The following is a 20,022-nucleotide window of genomic DNA, read 5'->3' as shown; positions in this document are numbered from 1 at the left end:
TGTCAAGGGTTTATTTAATTCCCTTTTGCAACTTACTACTGAACCTGCTCCCACATTCCAGATTGTAACAACTGGCTGCATAAAAACAATCTTATTTCTCTCATGTAATTTGTTTTGCCATTTATCTTATATCTGCCCCTTCTGGTTATTGATCTTCCTGTCAATATTTACTCCATCAAAACCCTATATAATTTTGATCATTTTCATTCCTTTAACCTTCTTTGTTCTTGAGAATAATCTCAGCTCCTCTCGTTTGTCCACATAACTGAAGTCCCACATTTGTCGGACAATTCTGGTAAATCTGTCCTACGCTCTTTGACACCCTTCTTGAAATGTGGTATCCACAATATTACAACTGAAATCTAACCAGTGATTTATAAAGGTTTACCACAACTTCCATCGTTCTGTTTTCTCTTCATGTACAGCTGCCCAAAACTTGGATAATAAAAGCCTATGTGCATTCTTCTGACCACAATAGGAAGTTAATAATGCACACTTGGCTTCGGCCCTATCTCAAGGATGCAGTATAATCAGACTATCATGACCTTCAATGAATCAGAATGTTGTTAAAGTCCATGGAACAGGTAGGCATGCAGCCAAACAGAGATTGTGTATAATCTTGCTCATAATCATCAAACATAGCTAAAAAATAGCTCTGTTGATTATCAGTGAAAGTCATAGACACAACAGCACTCTTGAAAATGAATAGTTTGGACTTTCAAATAAATGTCTTGTTAACTTCCAGTTACTGACCAAGAAGTCTGTAGTGATATGAAAAATCATAGAATCATGGAATTTTCAGTGCAGAAGGAGGCCATTCGGCCCAATCAAGTCTGCACCGGCCCTTGGAAAGAGCACATCAAAATACATCAAGGTATTTGGTACAGCAATGAAACTTGGTTTTGGGGTACACAAAAAAAACAAGGAGAATCATGCCACACATCTGTTGCAGAATATAGGTAATTCAAATTGAAAAAAGCCAAAGCCATGGCACCAGAATGCTGCTGCACTCTGGGTGAACGTAATGCAATAGTTTCAGGAGTGGAGGGACAAGGGATGTTGGCTCTTTACAAAAACATTCTCAGGGAAAGCTCTAGAAATTAAGATAATGGAGCTGAACTCCAGAATGCCTAGCTAAACATATGGGGTGTGATTCTCCCCTACCCGGCGGGGCAGGGTGGTCCCGGCGCCGAGGAGTGGCGTGAACCACTCCGGCGTCGGGCCGCCCCGAAGGTGCAGAATCATCCGCACTTCAGGGCCTAGGCCGGCCCCGGAATGGTCTGCGCTATGGCGGCCGACGGGGAAGGGACTTGGCGCCATGCCAAACGGCGGCGAAGGGCCTCAGTCGGCCGGCGCAAGTTGCCGCATGCACGGGAGCGCCAGTGTGTGCTGGCATCATCCCAGCGAATACGCAGAGGGGTTCGTCTCCGCACCAGCAATGGCGGACCGGTACAGCCGCCGGTGCGGAAGAATAGAGTGCCCCCACGGCGCAGGCCCGCCCACGGGTAGGTGGGGCCCGATTGTGGGCCAGGCCACCGTGGAGGAACCTCCCGGGGCTTGATCCCCCCGCGCCCACCCCGAGGACACCGGAGGTCACCCGCGCATCCAGGTCCGGCCGGCAAATACCTGGTGTAACATATGCCGGTGGGACTGCCCGAAAATGGGCGGCCACTTGGCCCATCGTGGGCCGGAGAATCGGCAGGTGCGCCGCTGACCGGCGTGATTCCCGCTTCCGCCAAATCTCCAGCGCCGGAGAATTCAGCAGCCGGTGGGGGCAGGATTCACACCGCCCCCCGGCAATTCTCCGACCCGGCGGGAGGTCGGAGAATCCCGCCCATGACCTATATTTACATTTTTCAGTTAGTTTGCAAAACATAAGTCACATGGTTCTTGCAACTGAGCTGCAATCAAGTTGCCAAAAATTCCACCTTCAATAATTTAAGCAAAACTAGAAGACATAAATTAGGTCCCATGTTCCAGAAACGGTTTGATCTTTTTTATTCATACATAACTACCCATTCTTTCATCCAATTCCAATGTTGATATTTTATGGGTTTGTTATTCTTTTAATCTAAGTTAAACTACAGGCATGGAAGACAAAATGAGTTAAAATAACACTACAATTTGGCCCACCTCACTCATTTGCCAATTCAATGAAATTGGCAGAAACCAGCAACTAAGTCTGGAAATTTCTTGATTTGCATGGCTTAGTTATTCAGTATATGGACCCTGCTGGCTCAGTGGTGATAAATAAACATACAACATGCTAATACTTCTTAAATTTCCTTGTGTTGCATTATTTTTCAATTATAAGTAATTTGACAATAGCATGGTCAATTTCAAGGGTATTGCCTCAGTATAATTCAGAACAAACTTGTCCTGGTTCTTCGCGCAGATTAATTTTCCCAGGTGTGGTGCCAACTTCTGAGAATTAGTTTTATAGTATTGCTGGTATGGATGTTTTTCTTTTGTCACTGCGTTTATGGCAAGCTCTCCTAGCCAAATATTTTTTCTAAAGCCTCTATTTGTGTTGGCAGATTTTAATAGCTACCACATGACCTGGAGAAACAGAATCAGATCAAAACACAGTTGACTTGATTTCTGATAGTGGCCATGGAGTGAGTGGTCGCACATTTGGTGGCTTCTGCTCAAGGTGGATTTTTTCAGTCCTTTCCCTAGCGGACTGGTGTAGTGTTTGAAGGCAAAAGGCGTAGGAGTGCCCAGGGAAGGTAAAATTCTTCTGGTGAGGTTGGTGTATGGATCAGTGGACGAGAAGCACCACAAGAGAGAACAGTTGGAGCAGGAATGTTTTTGTGGTGCGACACAGGTGAAGATGGCTGCGGGTAAGGGGCAGCGCCGCTCGCCCTGTGGTTGACAGAGCAGCTGGGGAAGTTTTTCGATGGCAATTACCAGCAGCAGAGGAAAGAGGCCTTACAGGATTTGGTTAAGGTGGTGGAGCCGCTTAGGGAGGCAATGGAGCGGGTGGAGCAGGGGCAGGAGGCTCAGGGCATGGCGATCGAGAAGGTGGAGTAGTTGGTGGTGGAGCATGGGGATCGGTTGATCTCACTGGAGGCAGAGATGGGGATGGTGATGAGTAACCAGAAAAGGCTGAGAGAGAACTTGGAAGACCTCGAAAACTGCCCCAGGAGACAGAATTTGAGGATTATTGGGATGTCTGATGGCATCGAAGGTGTGGAGGCCGCCAAGTTCATGAGCAGCATGTTGGAGAAGCTGATGTAGGAGGGGGGGGGGGGGATGCATTTGGCTGGCCCTCGAGGTAGATTGGGCACACAGGGTGATGAGGAGGCCGCAGGTAGGGGAATTGCCAAGGGTGATGGTGGTGAGGCTGCATCGGTTCCTGGATGAAGAGAAGCTCCTGACGTGGGTGAGGCAGATCAAGAAGTGCACCTTCTTCTGGTAGGGGAGTGAGCTGCGGATTTATCAAGACCTAGGTGCAGAGCTGGCCGTGTATAGTCGGATAAAGTCCGTCCTCTACAAGGAGATCAAGTTTGGTGTTTTGTACCCTGCCCACTTGTGGGCGACGCATCAAAAACTGGAATTTTATTTTGACTCATCGGAGGAGGTGATGGACCTTATGAGGGACCATGGACTGGGAAGAGTGGGAATACATTGAATTTGGAGAGGAGTTGTGTGCAAATTGTGGGGCATATTGGGTGGGTGAATTGGAGCAGGTTCCAACGAGGGAGCGGTGAGTGACTTTTTTTTCTCTTTGTTGTTGGTGGTTTGGAGGGCTGGTTGGGGACGGGGACGAGGGGGTTTGGACTGGAAGGGTGAGGTGACGTCAGAGGCCTTGGGCAGGGACCATCATTCTAGCTGGGGGTGGCTAGTTAACGGGAGTGAACTGGGGGGTTGGCAGGAGGAAGTCTTGGGGGAGGTGGGATTGGGTTGGCTTTTTGTTTGGTTTTGGAGGGGGGGGTGGGGGAGGGTTGCTGACAAGGTATGGTTGGTGTGATGCAGTTGGGAAGGGAGAGATGGCGCAGACATCTGGGGGAGGGCCTGGAGGGGCTAGTGACGTGGTCTAGCTTAAAAAGGGGTATGGCTGTTCAACAGGGGGGGGGGGGGGGGGGCTCCCTGACCAGGCTGGTCATGTGAAACGTGTGAGGGCCTAATTGACTGGTTTAACGGTGGTGTGTTCATGCATCCGAGGAGTTTGAAGTCGGACGCTGTGTTCTTGCAGGAGTCGCACATGACGTTGGGGGATCAGATTAGGCTGAGGAAGGGATGGGTGGGGCACCACCTGGGGTTGCACAAGAAGACGAGAAGGGTGGTGGTGTTGGTGAATAAGAGAGTCGATTTTGAGGTGGGGAACATTGAGGCCAATCCGGGGGTTAGATATGTGATGATCAGTGGGAAGCTGGAGCCGGTTGTCGTGGGGTATGTTTATGGCCTTAATTGGGATCAGATTGCATATGAGGAAGGTGTTGGGGAGGATCCTGGACCTGGACATGCGTAGATTGATTATGGGAGACTATTTCAATACAGTCCCAGATCCGCGTTTAGACCAGTTGAGTCCGAGGCCGTCAAGGCTGCTGGCGGTGGCTAGAGAGTCGAGGGGTTCATGGAGCACATGGGGGTAGGGGGCTGACCTGTGGAGCTTTGGGTGGCCGAAAGTGAAGGAGTTTTCATATTTTTCACATGTGTACCAGATGTATTCCGGATCGACTTTACTATGGACAAGGCACGGCTGGCGGGTGTGGCTGACATGGAGTATTCAGGGATTGTGGTTTCTGACCACACGCTGCATTGGGTGGATTTGCGGGTGATGCAGGGGAGGCACAACGGCTGCAGTGGCGGTAAGATGTGGGGCTGTTGGCGGATGAGGATGTGTGCGAGCGGGTGAGGGCTGCCATTTGTGGTTATGTGGAGGTGAATGACATGGGAAAAGTCACAGCTGCCATGCTGTGGGAGACACTTAAGGTGGTAGTCAGGCGGGAATTTATTTTGATCCGGACGCATAGGGAGAGGGTGGAATGAGGGGAGAAGGCAAGGTTGGTACAGGAGATTCTGAGGGTGGATCGGTGGCACCAGAGGAGGGGTTGTTAAAAGAGAGAGAGAGGCTCCAGATGGAGTTTGGGTTGGTGTCCATGGGGAAAGTGATGGGGCAGCTGCAGAGGGTCAGAAGAGCAGCATAAATACGGGGAAAAGGGGAGTAGGATTCTGGCCCATCAGCTGAGGAAGCAGGCAGCGGCGAGGAAAATTGTAGGATGAAGGACGAGAGAGGTAAGGTGGTGATGGATCTGGAAGGGTGAATGGGGAATGTGAGGCCTTTTATTGGAGGCTGTTTGAGTCGGAGTCTCTGGGCGGGGAAGGGGAGGGGGGGATGAAACAGTTCCTGGATGGGTTGGAGTTCTATAAGGTGGAGGGGGAGAGGGTACAGGGGCTGGGAGCCCCGATTGGGTTGAGGAAGGTGATGGATCGAGTGGGTGCAATGCAGGTAGAGAAAGCTCTGGTGTCGTATGGGTTCTGTCGGGTTTTATAAGAATTTGGTGTGGAGCTAGGGCTGCTGTTAGTGAGGACGTACAGTCAGGCGAGGGATTGGTTCCTCCCTTGATTGTCACAGGCTTCCGTCTCCCTGATATTGAAGAAAGATATGGACCCGGAGCAGTGTGGGTTATACCGCCTGATATCGTTGCTGACTGTCGATACAAAGTTGTTGGCGAAGGTGCTGACATGTGAATAGAGGATAGTATGCTGGGGGCGATAGGAGAGGACCAGACGGGATTTGTGACAGGTAGGCAGCTGTCGGCGAATGTGCGCAGGCTGCTTAATGTAATTATGATCCCCTCGGAAGGGCAGGAGGTAGAAGTAGTAGTGGTTATCGACATGGAGAAGGGTGGAGTGTCCGTATTAGTTGAAGGTGCTGGGCCGGTTCGGGTATGGTCAGGGGTTTGTGGAGTGGGTTTGGCAGTTGTGCAGGGCGTCAGTGGATGAACAGGACGTGTTTGGGGTACTTTCGGTAACATTGTGCGACGAGGCAGGCTGCCCACTCTCCCTCGTTTTTTTGTCTTGCCGATAGAGCCGTTGGCAATGGTGCTTATTGCATGGAGGGATTGGAGGGGGACTGAGCGAGTGAGCGGGGGGAGGGGGGCTTCGCAATTTGTAGATGACCTGTTATTGTATATTCTGCACCCAATGGGTAGCTTTGGGGGGGGGATTATGGAGATTTTGCGGGAATTTGGCGGGTTTTCTGTTTACAAATTGAACACGGGGAAGAGCGACGTATTCCTGATTAATGCTAGAGGGCAAGAGAGGAGGTTAGGAGTTGCTGTTCCAGATGGTGGGGGCGAGTTTTCCGTATCTAAGAATCCAGGTGGTGCGGAGCTGGGCCCAGCTACACAAATTGAACTTGGTACAATTGGTGGAGGGAATGTAGCTGGATTTTAATAGGTTGGATGTGTTGCCGCTGTCACTGACGCGTGCAGACGGTGAAAATAACGGTGTTGTACAGGCTCTTGTTTGTGTTCTAGAACCTCCATATCGTTGTTCCAAGTCTTTTTTCAGAAAGGTTAATGGGATAATTTTGGAGTTTGTGTGGGTGGGAGAGGGGAGGCTGGCATTGCTGATTTTGATAAATTATTAATTGGTGGCGAACATTGCAATGGGTGAGGAGATGGGTGGTGGAGGAGAAATTGGTTTGGGGGTGTATGGAGATGGCGCGTGTCACGGGTTGAGTTTGAGGACAGTTTTGGTGGCATGGGTGTGAAGCCAATATAGGCAGCATTTTGGGCTGGAGGGCATGTTGTGGGCGCCGATATGTCACAACCATAGATCTGTGCCGGCAGGACTGGATGAGAGGTTCCAGGGCTGGCGGCAGGTGGGGATAGAGGGACCCATTCATAGGGGCAAGCTTGCGGGACTGGAGGTTCTTTGCGGGAGTGGAAGTTAGGTGTGGGTGGTGTGCGAAGGTGCCCGTGAATCACGTCCACATGTTTTGGGCGTGTCCAAAGCCGAGGGGTTTCTGGCAGGGGGGGGTTTCAGGTGTTATGTCCAAGATACTGGGTGTGGGGGTGGTCCTGGGTCCGCAGGTGGCGATATTCAGTGTGACAGAAGATCCAGGAGTCATTGTGGAGAGAGAGACCGATTTATTGGCCTTTGCCTCCCTGATAGCCCGGAGTCTGATTTTGTTGTGTTGGTGGGACATGGAGGGTAGGGTGAGGGACCTGACATAATTTCTGCGGTTGGAGATGGTCAAGTTCGCTTTGCAGGGGTCGGAGGAAGAGTTCACCCGGAGATGGAAACCGTTCATTGATTTCTTCAAGGAAGATTGAGTGGTCGGTGGAAGAGATAAGGGGGTTAAAATTAGGAAGGTGCGGTGTTAGTATCAGGGGAGGTTGGGAATTTGTGGTCGTTTGTTCAGGTGGATGTTTTGGTCTTCTGATATTTTTGTGTAGATATGTAAAATGCCTTGAATAAAAATATTTCTGAAAAAAGGGTTGACTTTCTGGATTTGGGATTTAGCCTTTCTTCGTGACTTTCACCTAATCTATGACCCAAAAGAACAGGGTCCTACTTTTCATTCAGCCAGATGGAAGCATAACTGTCTGGACTTCACCTACATAATTAAACATGGAACCAAGTGAGGGGAATACCACTAAGCTGCACAGTGGAGGAGAAGGTTTGAAGGTGGATTGCAAGGTGAAACGTGCCAGAGTACTTACAAGGAGAGAGAATGCAGCACAGTCAGTCAGAGAGAATTTTTGTTTGCTTGGCGAGAGCATCATTCATCCTGTGGGAGGGGCGAAAACCTGGTTCACTTTTGCAATTTCAGTGAGGGAGCACCATATTGTTTGAAGTATCATATTTGTAGATAAAATATTATGTAATTGTGTTAAAAATGTCCATGGCATTAACCTGAGATGCAGAGGCTCTAGCTATAAACATTTACTTTTTTAAAGCTTACATCATAAAAGCTATATTTTTGGGGGTATTAAAGCTAATTTAATTATTATACCCATGTACACACTGCCAACTTAAATTCATGAGAATGTTATCATGGAGAAGAATTTTAATTCTACTGTAAAATACAATTTCATAAACACGTTCAAGGGAAAGGAAACAGATGCAAACAGGAAAATGTACAGCGTCAGCAGAACCACCACAGTAGAAACGAAAACCGCAAGCATTAAGTCTACCAGAAGTAAAAGAGGAATAAGTTTTAGTTGAGTCTTTCTAGATCAAAAAGGCACCTCCTTACAAAAAAACTCAAGTCAAGATCCCTGCGTAAAGGAAAGTTTGATAATTAGCATCGTGTCCATTTATGCAAAAGATTAAGACATCTTCACAGGTATGTGATTAATGTAATTTATACAGAATTTACTTTGAAGATACACCATGAATTTGAATGTTTCTTGACTGTTCACTATATATGCAAAAGTAAAAACTGTACTGTATTTTGAACAAAACATATTTTTCAAAGCAATTAAAAAAATACAACTTACACTAAATAATCAAATTGAAATAGATACAGATGAATTAACTTATGAGAAACTGAACGTTCAGTGGTATTTGGAAATGAGGAGGGTGGGGGAGGAGGATGCACAGTTAATGGTAACTGTCTGGGGAAAGACCCTTCCTCCAATTGCTCATTCATAATCTATGCAGCATTTGGTTTGAAATTCTGACACATTTTAGGCAAATTAACATCTTACGTATTAGAAATGGCGTACAAAATGCTGAAATTAAGTGAAAAGCATTCGAACAATTTGCATCAGCAAATTACTTCATTGTTTAAGGGAGGGTGGGGGATGGGGTGAGAATTGAAAGAGGAAATCTTCAGGTATTCCACAGGAATTCTGAATGGCTAGCTTTGTAGGTGATATTAAATGTTTCAACAGCAGATAATCTAAGATTCTTTCTTGTTTGTTGAACATGCAAGAATTGCTTTGTTTTAATATTTTCAATTCAGGATGCCCAAACCTCATTACAACTAATTTCCTTCTGAAATGCAATAATCACTTTTATAAAGAAAATGCAGCAGCAAATTGGACATATGAAGATCCCACAAAAAGCAAGCGATAAAATTGACGAAAAAATTGCTTTAATTGCACATCAATGTTAATGAGGACACTGGGAAAACTAGCTTACTGCTCCTTTTGAAATAATGCCACAAAATATTTCATGCCCATCGGTAGTCCAGTCCTCAGTTTTAAAATCACATGAAAGATGGTATTTCAACAATGCAACTCCTTCAATACTGTGAAGTATCAACCCAAGATTCTTTGTTAAAATTTTGCAATGCAAATTGAATTAGAGTTGAGGTAATACCATGGAGCCAAATTATCAAAAATAAATGAGTCAGGAAACAGTTGAATTCTTTACGCAGGTTTGGTGCACTTTGGTGAAGTCTCATGATCTTGATTTGACTTCAAATTTTTTTTTAGAATACCTGATTATTTGTTTCCAATTTAGGGGAAATTTAGTATGACAAATCAACCTAACCTGCACATCATTGGGTTGTGGGGGTGAGACCCACGCAGACACGGGGAAATGTGCAAACTCGACACAGAGAGTGATCCGGGGCCAGGATTGAACCCAGGTCCTCAGCACTGTAGGCAGTAGTGCTAACCACTGTGCAATGCCGCCCCATCTTGATTTGATTTTCTTGAAGTTGGAAGAGTCAGTAGAATGTAAAAATGATGGCTCAGAGCCACTTATGACATTCCTGGCTCATTTCCCCCCACCAACAGCAGTTGCACTCGACCTCCCCCTCCCCCCATCCCTTCTCCTGGCAATCCCTTCCAACCTCCCCATACCTACCCCTGGCAGTCCCTTCCACCCCCCTCGCTTTCTCCTGGTAGCCCCTTCCTTTCACCCCCCCCCCCCCCCCCCCGGGCTAGGTAGTCCCTCATTGTACCCCTCTGCCTTCCCGGGGCTGGGTAGTCACTCACTCTCCCCCCCACACACCCCGGGCTAGGTAGTCCCTCATTGTACCCCTCTGCCTTCCCCCAGGGCTGGGTAGCCGCTCACTGTCTCCCCCCCCCCCCCCCCCCCCCCTCCCCCTCCCCCCGTCCCCCCCTCCTCACCCCCGGGCTGGGTAGTTCCTCACTGTCCGTCTCTCTCCCCCCCCCTTCCCCCACCATGGGCTGGGTAGTCCCTCACTGTTTGTCCTGCCCCCCCCCCCCCCCCCTGGGCTGGGTAGTTCCTCACTGTCCATATCCACCCCCCCCCCCCCCCCCCCGGGCTGGCTAGTCCCCCACTGTCCATCCCTCTAGTTCTCGATTCTCCAACCCTGGGAAAGGACAGTGCATTCACCCTGTCCATGCTTCTCATGATTTTAAATACTCTAAGATTACCCCTCAATATCCTACCCTCCAAAGAAAAAAGTCCTAGCCTGTACAATCTCTCCCTATAATTCACTCCCTTGAGTCCTGGCAACATTCTTATAAATCTTTTCTGCACTCTCTCCAGTTTAACAACATCTTTCCCACAGCAAGTTGACCAAAACTGAACATAATACTCCAGGTGCGGCTTCACCAACGTCCTGTACAACTGCAACATAACTCTCCAACTTCTATACTCAATGCCGTGACTGATTTAGGCCAAAAGCCTTCTTCACTGTTCTATGTACCTGTGCCTCCACCTTTAGAGAACCGTGCACCTGAACTCCAAGGTCCCTCTGTTCCACGATATTCCCCAAAGTCCTACAATTCACCGTCCCTCTGTTCCACGATATTCCCCAAAGTCCTACCATTCACCGTGAATGTCCTACCTTGATTTGACTTTCCAAAATGCAATCCCTCACACTTATTTGTATCGAACTCCAGTTGCCATTTCTCAACCCACTTCCCCAGCTGATCAAGAACCTGCTGCAATTTTTGATAACCTTCCTCACTGTCTACAATATCACCCAGAGTCATCTGCAAACTTATTGACCATGCCTTGTACATTCTCATCCAAATCGTTGATATAGATAAAAAAAACAGCAATGGGCCCAGCACTGACCCCTGAGGCACACCACTAGTCACAGGCTTCCAGTCCAACAGGCATCCTGCTACCATTACCCTCTACTTCCTACCATTAAGCCAGTTGTACATCCAATTTGCCAGTTCATCTGGATTCCATCTGATCTAACCTTCCAGAGTAGCCTACCATACGGAACTTTATCAAAGGCCTTATTGAAGTCCAGACAGACTACGTCTACCGCCCTGCCCTCATCAACCTTCCTGATCACTTCATCAAAGAACTCAACAAATTTATAAGGCATGATCTCCCAGGCACAAAGTCATGCTGATTACTCCTATTCAAAACCTATCTTTCCAAATGCCTGCATATCTTATCCCTCAGAATCCTCTCTAGTAATTTACCCACCACAGATGTTGGGTTTACCGGGCTATAATTCCCAGGTTTTTCTTTGCAGCCCTTCTTAAATAAGGGCCCAACATTGGGTACCCTTCAGTCTTCAGGTATCTCCCCAGTGGCTAACGATGATGCAAATATCTGAGCTAGAGCTCCTGCAATTTTTTCTCTAGCCTCACGCAGTGTTCTTGGATATACCTGGTCAGGGCCAGGAGATTTATCCACCTTCATACATTTTAATACGTCCCATCACCTCCTCTACTGCAATGCAAACTGTCCCCAATAGATCGCCACTAACATTCCCAGGTTCCAAAGTCTTCATGTCTTTCTCCACAGTAAACACAGAGGAGAAATACTAATTGAGAACATTGCCCACTTCCTGTGGTCCACACATATGTGTCCACCTTGGTTCTTGAGGGGTTCTATTCTCTCTCTAATTATTAATTTTCCTTCAATTTATCTAAAGAATCTCTTTGGATTCACGTGAATCCCCTCAGCCAAAGCTACCTAATGCCCCCTTTTTGCCCTCCTAGTTTCCTTCTCGAGTATACTCCTGTATCCCCTGTACACCTCCAGGTAATCCCTGGATTTTAACTTCTTACACCTGGGCCATGCATCCTCCTTTTTCCTGGCCAAAACCTCAATCTCTTTTGTCATCCAGGGTTTCCTACTCCTGCCAGCCTTGCCCTTCACCCTAACAGGAACATATACACTCAAACTCTAGCTATTTCACTTTTAAAGGCATCCCATTTGCTGGAGGCCCCCTGCCTTCACACAAACTACTGTACTTCAATCGACCCTTGCAAGCTCCTGTCTAATTCCATCAAAATTCGTCTTTCCCTAATTTAGAACTTGCACCTGTGGACTAGTCTTGTCCCTTTCCATAACTATTTTAAAATGAACTATGGTCACTGGTCCCAAAGTGGTCCTCCACTGTCACCTTGCCCTTGCCACCACAACCCAACGATGTGCAGGATAGGTGAATTGGCCACGCTAAATTGCTACTTAATTGGGAAAAAAAATAATTGGGTACTCTTAAATTTATTTAAAACAAACTCAGTCCCTTTCCCTGCCCTTTCCCAAGAGTAGGTCAGGATGTGCCGTTTCCAAAGTAGGACCCTCCACATACTGCCTGAGGAAACTTTCCTGAACACACTTAACAAATTCCACCCCATCTAAGCCCTTAACACTATGACAGTCCCAGTCTATGTTCAGAAAATTAAAATCCCCAACCATGACACCTGCAAGTCTCCCCAATCTCCCTGCATATTTGTTTGTCTAATTCTTGGTGAGTTCATAGAATCATAGAATTTACAGTGCAGAAGGAGGCCATTCGGCCCATCGAGTCTGCAGCGGCTCTTGGTTGTTGCGGCAGTGCATTTTGTACATGGTATACACTGCGGCTACTGTGCAGCAGTGGTGGAAGGAATGAATGTTGAAGGCATTATAGATGGAGTGGCAATCAAGGAAACAGTTTTGTCCTGGATGGGAGCTGCACTCATCCAGGCAAATAGAGTGTATTCCATCACCTCCTGACTTGTGCCTTGCAGATTGTTTAGAATCACTACTAATGCATTAAAGTTTATTTAATATTATTTTTGACACTTCCGGTGGCAGCTATGAGGGAGTAAGTCGCACATTTGGTGGCTCTCGCTCCGGTCTGACTTTAAGACCTTTTCCCCCGACTTTTCGGAACTTTTGAGCGCTGGAGTGAAAAGCAGTAGCACTCTAGACCTGAATCCATACAGAGTTGTATGGACTTAAGGAGCAGAAGGGAGCAAAAACAGGCGAAGGAGTTGAATAAAGATGGGGTGGAAGTTCAGGTGGGAGGAAAGATGGCCGAAGAACGGACGAAAGGACGGTCCAGGCAGCGCTGGACAATATGCTGCAGGTCATGAAGGAGAGCTTTGCAGCACTGAAGCGGGACAATTTGGAACCACTCCAGAAAGCGGTGGAACGACTTGACCAGAGGCTGGATGCTCAGGACTAGATATAGAACAGTACAGCACAGAACAGGCCCTTCGGCCCTTGATGTTGTGCCGAGCAATGATCACCCTACTCAAACCCACGTATCCACCCTATACCCGTAACCCAACAACAACCACCCCCCCCAAACCTTACTTTTAAGGACACTACGGGCAATTTAGCATGGCCAATCCACCTAACCTGCACATCTTTGGACTGTGGGAGGAAACCGGAGCACCCGGAGGAAACCCACGCACACACGGGGAGGACGTGCAGACTCCACACAGACAGTGGCCCAGCCGGGAACCGAACCTGGGACCCTGGAGCTGTGAAGCATTTATGCTAACCACCATGCTACCGTGCTGCCCACCAAGAAGGTCCAGGCATTGGAAAAGACAGTGGAGGAACAGGCGGATTTCCAAACGGTGGCGGACGTGGAAATCAGTAAGCTGAAGGAGCAGCAAGCAAGGCTGATGGACAAGCTGGAGGACCTGGAAAATAGGTCTCGCCGGCAGAACCTGAGAATCATTGGGCTCCCGGAGGGGGGCGAGGGAGCGGATGCCACGGCATATGTGGCAAACATGCTCCAGAAGCTGGTGGGGAATGATTTCTTCCCGCGTCTGTTGGAGCTGGATAGGGCACACAGAGTGCAGGCGAGGCAGCCACGAGGGGGGGGGGGGGCCCGGGCGATGGTGGTCAGGTTCCATAGGTTCGTGGACAAGGAGCGGGTTCTATGGTGGGCCAAGAGTACGAGGAGCTGCTCATGGAACAACAGTGTCCTGCGCATCTGCCAGGATCTGAGCCAAGAGGTGGCCAGAAGGAGGGCAGCCTACAGACAAATTAAAGAGACAAATTAAACATGGCAAAAAGCGAGATGTTTGTAGTGCAGGCGAGGGGTCAGGAGAATAGGCTGAGGGAGCTACCATTTAGGCTGGTTGGGGAAAGTTTTAGGTATCTAGGGATACAAGTGGCGCGCGACTGGGGTAAGATTCATAAATTGAACCTGTCCAGGCTGGTGGAGCAAATGAGGAGCGAGTTTCGGAGGTGGGATGCACTCCCGCTGTCACTAGCGGGGAGAGTACAGACAGTGAAGATGACAATCCTCCCGAGATTCCTGTTTATTTTTCAGTGTCTCCCTATTTTCATTCCGCGGTCCTTCTTTAATAGAGTCAATAAAATTATCTTGGGATTTGTTTGGGCGGGGAAGTCCCCGCGGGTAAAGAGGGGGATGCTGGAACGGAACCGTAGCGAGAGGGGGCTGGCGTTGCCAAACCTCAACAACTACTACTGGACGGCTAACATAGCCATGATAAGGAAATGGATGGTGGGTACGGGGTCGGTTTGGGAGCGGGTGGAGGCTGCTTCGTGCAGGGGCACCAGCTTGGCAGCCCTGGTCACGGCTCCCCTGCCGTTCCCGCCAGCCAGGTACTCCACCAGCCCTGTAGTGGTGGCGGCTTTGCGGATTTGGGGCCAATGGAGGAAGCATGTGGGGTTAGTGGGAGTGTCGGTCTGGTCCCCAATATGTGACAACCACCGATTTGTCCCGGGGAAGATGGATGGCGGGTTTCCAGCTTGGCGGAGGTGGGAAGGATGGGCGACTTGTTGCTGGAAGGGAGCTTCGCGAACATGAGGGCACTGGAGGAGAAGTTCGGGCTGGCGAGGGGAAATGATTTTCGGTACTTGCAGGTGCGGGACTTTGTACGTAGACAGGTCCCGCCCTTTCCATGCCTCCCACCAAGGGGGATCCAGGACAGGGTAATTTCCAGGGTGAGGTAGGAGAGGGGAGAGTCTCGGATATTTATAGGGAGCTTATGGGAGCGGAGGACACAGGGACCTAGGAACTGAAACTTAAGTGGGAGGAGGAGCTTGGTGGGGAGTTGGAGGGAGACGTGTGGGCAGACGCTCTGAGGAGGGTAAATGGAACCGCAACATGTGCCAGGCTCGGTCTGATTCAGTTCAAGGTGGTTCACCGGGCCCACATGACGGTGGCCCGGCTGAGCAAATTCTATAGGCCGGAGGACAAATGTGCTAGATGTGGGGGAGGACCAGCGAACCATGTCCACATGTTCTGGGCGTGTCTGAAACTCAGGGGATATTGGCAGGGATTTGCGGATGTCATATCCCGGGTACTGAAAACAAGGGATGGCGATGGGTCCAGATGTGGCGATGTTTGGGGTATCGGAAGACCCGGGAGTACAGGAGGGGGATAGAGGCCGACGTTGTGGTCTTTGCTTCCCTGATAGCCCGGCGACGGATACTGTTGGCCTGGAGGGACTCAAAGCCCCTAAAGACCGAAGTATGGCTGTCGGACATGGCAAACTTTCTCGGCTTGGAAAAAAAATCAAGTTCGCCTTACGGGGATCATTATCAGGGTTCGCCCGGAGGTGGCAACCATTCATCGACTTCTTCGCGGGTCTATCTGTGTGAGTGGTACGGTTATTTGCACTATTTTTGTTTTTTGTAATTGCACACTAATGCATATTGTTACTGTTTACAATGCCAAAAATACCTCAATAAAATTGTTTGTTAAAAAAAATACATATTATTTTTGACTTCATTGCATTTCAATACTGCCAACCTTCTGGTCTTCCTTTGCAAGCCGCATATCTACTACACCTGGCCTCTAAATAAAGATTCTGACACTGGCTGCTAGAAGGTCTGAATTAGCAACATTTCTTTGAGTTTTCACTTCCCCTACAGTGAAGCACATGCCTGATACTCCGATAATTATAAGTAAAAGCTTAGTTAACTCGATAATTGGGTTGTGCACTCGCCATTAGTGTGCAATAGTACTCTTATTATCACGTTATGGAATTTCTTTACAGTTTAATGTAGACAATAGAATTAGTGGCTGTATTCTTAGAAGAACATTTAATAACTTAAATGTACAAATATGTCAGGTGTAGATGAGAGAAAACAGACTAAAAAAGGTCAGACGCTACATCCTAGATCAAGTTTTATTATTTAATGGTGATGAATGTAGGAATTTCAGATGTATTACATTATAGATATTTGGTGCAGTAAGGGTCAAAAGCCTGGGTTAGTGTGTGTGTGAGACTGCTACAATCATGTTTTAAATTAAATCCTAATTTGAAAGGCAAGTATATTTTAGGAGCCAGGGATGCAATTAAACCATCATAACAGGCATAGGCCAATGCAATTTTGTTTGGATTAAGGCAGGATTTTTCAAAGTGCGGGTGGATCGTGGGCAGGAGTCAGAAGGGTTGCGGTGTTCCACCAGCCGCTAAAGAAGCGTCTGCAGGGAAAACCCTGCTTACAATGTCAATTCAGGCCTTACCTAACAGTGGAAGTGCACATTTCAATGGTGTTTCACCTGCAAGCTATAAAACAAGCCGAGTGCTGCAGGCCTGCACCCTCCCAGGCATATTTTGTGTGATCTCCCACTTTCTGGGATGTGACAGGCTGCAGGCCCACAGTGATTTCCACGGTAGACAGATATTGGACAGAGTTGTGGAGGAAAAGGAGAAAGCCAGCAAGAGCTTAAAAGTCTTCATTGAAGGACACAGAACATAGAAAAATACAGCACAGAACAGGCCCTTCGGCCCATGATGTTGTGCCGAACCTTTGTCCTAGATTAATCATAGATTATCATAGAATTTACAGTGTAGGAAGCCATTCGGCCCATCGAATCTGCACCGGCTGTTGGAAAGAGCACCCTACCCAAGGTCAACACCTCCACCATAGCCCCATAATCCAGTAACCCCACCCAACACTAAGGCAATTTTGGACATTAAGGGCAATTTATTATGGCCAATCCACCTAACTTGCACATCTTTGGACTGTGGAAGGAAACCGGAGCGCCCGGAGGAAACCCACACACGACCCAAGCCGGAATCGAACTTGGGACCGTGGAGCTGTGAAGCAATTGTGCTATCCACAACGCTACCATGCTGCTCTTAAGAGCAAATTAATCTACACTCCATCATTCTACCGTAATCCATGTACCTATCCAATAGCCGCTTGAAGGTCTCTAATGTTTCTGACTCAACTACTTCCACAGGTAGTGCATTCCACGCCCCCACTACTCTCTGGGTAAAGAACCTACCTCTGACATCCCCCCTGTATCTTCCACCATTCACCTTTAATTTATGTCCACTTGTAATGGTTTGTTCCACCCGGGGAAAAAGTCTCTGACTGTCTACTCTATTTATTCCCCTGATCACCTTATAAAACTCTATCAAGTCGCCCCTCATCCTTCTCCGTTCTAATGACAACTGGCCTAGCACCCTCAACCTTTCCTCGTAAGACCTACTCTCCATTCCAGGCAACATCCTGGTAAATCTCCTTTGCACCTTTTCCAAAGCTTCCACATCCTTCCTAAAATGAGGCGACCAGAACTGCACACAGTACTCCAAATGTGGCCGTACCAATGTTTTGTACAGCTGCATCATCACTTCACGGCTCTTAAATTCAATTCCTCTGCTAATGAACGTGAGCACACCATAGGCCTTCTTCACAGCTCTATCCACTTGAGTGGCAACTTTCAAAGATCTATGAACATAGACCCCAAGATCTCTCTGCTCCTCCACATTGCCAAGAACCCTACCGTTAACCCTGTATACCGCATTTATATTTGTCCTTCCAAAATGGACAACCTCACACTTTTCAGGGTTAAACTCTATCTGCCACTTCTCAGCCCAGCTCTGCATCCTATCAATGTCTCTTTGCAGCCGACAACAGTCTTCCTCACTATCCACAACTCCACCAATCTTCATATCGTCTGCAAATTTATTGACCCACCCTTCAACTCCCTCATCCAAGTCATTAATGAAAATCACAAACAGCAGAGGACCCAGAACTGATCCCTGCGGTACACCACTGGTAACTGGGCTCCAGGCTGAATATTTGCCATCCACCACCACTCTCTGACTTCTATTGGTTAGCCAGTTCGTTATCCAACTGGCCAAATTTCCCACTATCCCATGCCTCCTTACTTTCTGCATAAGCCTACCATGGAGAACCTTATCAAATGCCTTACTAAAATCCATGTACACTACATCCACTGCTTTACCTTCATCCACATGCTTGGTCACCTCCTCAAAGAATTCAATAAGACTTGTAAGGCAAGACCTACCCCTCACAAATCCATGCCGACTATCCTTAATCAAGCAGTGTCTTTCCAGATGCTCAGAAATCCTATCCCTCAGTACCCTTTCCATTACTTTGCCTACCACCGAAGTAAGACTAACTGGCCTGTAATTCCCAGGGTTATCCCTATTCCCTTTTTTGAACAGGGGCACGCCATTCGCCACTCTCCAATCCCCTGGTACCACCCCTGTTGACAGTGAGGACAAAAAGATCATTGCCAACGGCTCTGCAATTTCATCTCTTGCTTCCCATAGAATCCTTGGCTATATCCCGTCAGGCCCGGGGGACTCGTGTATCCTCAGGTTTTTCAGCATGCCCAACACATGCTCCTTCCGAACAAGTATTTCCTTGAGCTTACCAGTCAGTTTCACACTGTCCTCTCCAACAATATGGCCCCTCTCATTTGTAAATACTGAAGAAAAGTACTCGTTCAAGACCTCTCCTATCTCTTCAGACTCAATACACAATCTCCCGCTACTGTCCTTGATCGGACCTACCTTCGCTCTAGTCATTCTCATATTTCTCACATATGTGTAAAAGGCCTTGGGGTTTTCCTTGATCCTACCTGCCAAAGATTTTTCATGCCCTCTCTTAGCTCTCCTAATCCCTTTCTTCAGTTCCCTCCTGGCTATCTTGTATCACTCCAGCGCCCTGTCTGAACCTTGTTTCCTCAGCCTTACATAAGTCTCCTTCTTCCTCTTTACAAGACATTCAACCTCTCTTGTCAACCATGGTTCCCTCACTTGACCATCTCTTCCCTGCCTGACAGGGACATACATATCAAGGACACGTAGTATCTGTTCCTTGAACAAGTTCCACATTTGTGTCCTTCCCTGACAGCCTATGTTCCCAACTTATGCACTTCAATTCTTGTCTTGACAGCATCGTATTTACCCTTCCCCCAATTGTAAACCTTGCCCTGTTGCACACACCTACCCCTCTCCATTACTAAAGTGAAAGTCACAGAATTGTGGTCACTATCTCCAAAATGCTCCCCCACTAACAAATCTATCACCTGCCCTGGTTCATTACCAAGTACAAAATAAAATATGGCCTCCCCTCTAGTCGGACAATCTACATACTGTGTTAGAATAGCTTCCTGGACACACTGCACAAACACCACCCCATCCAAACTATTTGATCGAAAGAGTTTGCACTCAATATTTGGGAAGTTGAAGTCACCCATGATTACTACCCAGTGACTTCTGCACCTTTCCAAAATCGGTTTCCCAATCTATTCCTCCACATCTCTGCTGCTATTGGGGGGGGGGGGCCTATAGAAAACTTCCAACAAGGTGACTGCTCCTTTCCTATTTCTGACTTCAACCCATACTACCTCAGTAGGCAGATCCTCCTCGAACTGCCTTTCTGCAGCTGTTATACTATCTTTAATTAACAATGCCACACCCACCCCCCCCCACCTCTTTTACCACCCTCCCTAATCTTATTGAAACATCTATAACCAGGAACCTCCAACAAACATTTCTGCCGCTCTTCTATCCAAGTTTCCATGATGGCCACCACAATGTAGTCCCAAGTAGCGATCCATGCCTTATGTTCATCCACCTTATTCCTGATGCTTGAACCCATCTCCGTGCCTATAAGTACTCTCCTTTGTCAGTGTTCCCTTCC

The 20,022-nt window shown here is 47.9% G+C and overlaps 2 protein-coding genes across 17 annotated transcripts in view; one reads left to right on the top strand and one right to left on the bottom strand.

Annotated features, from left to right (window-relative positions):
* The window catches only part of caska (calcium/calmodulin-dependent serine protein kinase a), a 740,678-nt gene that overhangs the window by 387,165 nt on the left and 333,491 nt on the right, over window positions 1-20,022 (bottom strand). The window lies entirely within an intron of this gene.
* Window positions 8,156-20,022, top strand: part of LOC119969000 (probable G-protein coupled receptor 34) — a 43,195-nt gene continuing 31,328 nt past the window's right edge. The window contains exon 1 of the mRNA XM_038802105.1: window positions 8,156-8,305. The gene's annotated coding sequence lies outside the window, so the exon portion shown is untranslated. The remainder of the gene's footprint in view (window positions 8,306-20,022) is intronic.

This window comes from Scyliorhinus canicula, chromosome 7 (assembly GCF_902713615.1).
Source record: "Scyliorhinus canicula chromosome 7, sScyCan1.1, whole genome shotgun sequence".
Taxonomy (NCBI): Eukaryota; Metazoa; Chordata; class Chondrichthyes; order Carcharhiniformes; family Scyliorhinidae; genus Scyliorhinus; species Scyliorhinus canicula.
Note: the sequence above shows the minus strand (reverse complement) of the source record. Positions and strands in the feature narration are given on the sequence as shown.